Source organism: Polypterus senegalus, chromosome 3 (genome assembly GCF_016835505.1).
Source record: "Polypterus senegalus isolate Bchr_013 chromosome 3, ASM1683550v1, whole genome shotgun sequence".
Lineage (NCBI taxonomy): Eukaryota > Metazoa > Chordata > Cladistia > Polypteriformes > Polypteridae > Polypterus > Polypterus senegalus.
This window is the reverse complement of record NC_053156.1, coordinates 122048580-122051494: the sequence shown is the minus strand read 5'-3', so window position 1 is coordinate 122051494 and position 2915 is coordinate 122048580.

Here is a 2915-nt window from a genome sequence, read left to right as displayed (position 1 = left end):
GTCCAGCTCTAAAATGACATATGAGCAAAGACAACTGAATGATTTGATTTGTTATTGCACGTAAGAGCGAGAGTCAACCGTTTTAACAAACAGCGTATTGCACTGATACGAAATAGCTGTGTGTGTATATATGTAGATATGTATGTATATGTATATATATGTTTATATGTGTGTGTGTGTATGTATGTATATATATATATGTATTTGTGTGTATATATGTGTGTGTATGTATGTATGTGTGTGTATATATGTGTGTGTATATATGTAGATATATATATGTATGTATATATGTGTATATGTATAGATATGTATATATATATATGTTTATGTGTGTGTGTGTGTAAATATATATATATATATATATATATATATATATATATATATATATATATATATATATATATATATATATATATATATATATATATATATATATATGACAACAACACTCATCACTCACAACAGTGACAAAACAATTACATTGACAATCAGGTTATGTTATTTTCAAAATGTTTCCTTTTCTTTTTCATTGCTTCTTTAACACACTACTTCTCCGCTGCAAAGCGCGGGTATTTTGCTAGTTACAAATATAAGAGTAGAGCAATTGGCAGCATACATATGTCAGGATTAGTCAGGATTTAGCAGATGCACCTTTAGCCATCATTATTTTATCCGGGGCGATTGAACTGGACTTCAAGGGATATTCAGTGATATTTAGTGATATTCAGTAACTTGGTTATTCCCTTGCAGACATTTCCTAACTTGCTCTTTTCGTTGATCTTTTTTGGAGTTGCCTGGAGTGTTTTTCTTTTGGCTTTTTTGTCATCATTGCGTAGGGTAGGTCATGATACTGACTCACCACAAGATGGACCTTCCAAATACAGGCACCTTTATACCACCATTAACTGAAACACCTTGAGAACTGATACATGATATGCTTTTAACTACTTATGGGACTTCTAAAACCAATGGGCAGCATTAGTAATGATTTAGGTGTGCCATATTAAAGGGAGTGAATACTTACAGTATGTGATTAATTATTTTATGTACTTTGCAATGATCTATTTTCAATTTGCTACTAAATGGTCTTTTTCTGTTTATCAAAGTAAAAAAAAACCCAAAGTAAACCCAATATGATTCAATGTTGTATAACAACAAAATGTGAAAACCTCTGAGGTGGGGTGTGTGTTAATACCTTTTATAGGCAGTGTCAGTGCCAGAGACTTGTTTGTTCTGTTTACTGGCCCTTTTCAATTGAGATCAGTGTGGGAAGGTGAGCGTGTGAGTCGAGCTTGCAACAGACTGCTCTTTTGGCTGCGTCTTACTTTGTGCTCCCAGCCCACCATGTCCCTAAACTAGATTTGGAAAGTTTGGGAACGTAACGTTCTGCTTTATTACCGTAAATAACACATTGAAACACAACATAACAGGAAAGACCACTGGATTTCTGTTAAACTCCCCTTTCTTATGTACAAACTGAGAGAAAAATACAAACAAACAGAATCAAGAATCACTTGAATCCCGGGTTGCCCTGTCAGCCTGGAGAACAAGTTGTTAGCTCAATTAATCATGAAATGATCAGTTATGTAATACTGTAATTATATACATGATGAAGACTGTGAATCAAAAACTGGTAGTCCCTCATGAAGGCGTAATGGTGACATTTGTTATGTTCTGCTTTCCAGTTTTCCTGAGTTCACTCTCAGCTCCTTCATGCCTTTTCCATGTTCAGCCTTTCACGTTCTACTTGCAGTGAGATGTCATCACCACACACACACACACAAATGTGCACACATAGGTTTAGTAAACCTTCACTGGATTCTTTGTCAATCCTACTGTTTTAATTCTGCCCCACTGACACAAAAATCTGAAACAGAAAATGGGGGGAAAAAAACATAAAAGCTGACATTTCCTTAATTTTGATGACTTGGATTTTTGATAAACTTTGATAATGTTAAATTAAAAAGTAAAATGTCACTGGTTTAATCAGCTGAAGCTCACACTTGGCAAGCTCAGTTTCTGACCAGAAAGACACACTCTCTTGATAAAGAGCAGTGACACAGACTGTGTGGTGGCACTCCTGGAAGTTGCCCAAGCTACAGTACATCTCTGGCTATACCTGACTCCATTGCCATAGTGGGCACATTGTTGTGGTATCTGCATTAAATATCTGGTGTGTAATTTCTCCTTGGTCTCTATGAATAATGTGACAGTCTCCAGTGCCAAAGACTGCTTTTCGACTCTCTGATCGATTGGGCTCTGAGAACTGAGCTGTCACTTGTAACTTGACTGTAAGTAACATCAAAATCAGTATGGAAGGGTTGTGGAATAACACAGATTTACTCTCTATTGCTTGAGTTATTCAGAGAATGTTGTGGAGCTTAGTTAGTAAACATCACATTTTGAAACTGTACACAGTAGTGGGCTGATTCGGACTACTGTTGCAGATAGCTTAGACCCAATGTATGTTCCAAATCTAACAGGGTTATTAGTTCAAGGTTAATAATGGGACAGCTGTGCAAAGTTAGAGGCTAGTTAGGAGAGGAGCAAATGGAAAAACACTTCTTGTGAGGGCATGGAGCTCCAGGAGCTGATGGATAAAAAGAAGTGCTTTAGGACTAAAATGGGGAAAGAGTATAGACCAGGAGAAAAGAGGTGTGTGTTATGAAGACACAGGAGATGGTCAAGACTAACAAGAAGAATTAAGTGACAGAGCTGATAAAGACATGCTTGGTGTGTTGTTTTGGAGGTCCAATGACTCACTGAGCACTTCAAAGTGGTCATCATAAATAAACACCAGATGACATCTATTGGACTTACACAGAAAAGCAGCTTCAGTGGGAAGCAGCCAGTGAGTCCATAACAATGCATGTAATTGCTTTACTGAGGGCGAGTGCAAAAAAACCTAATTCTGA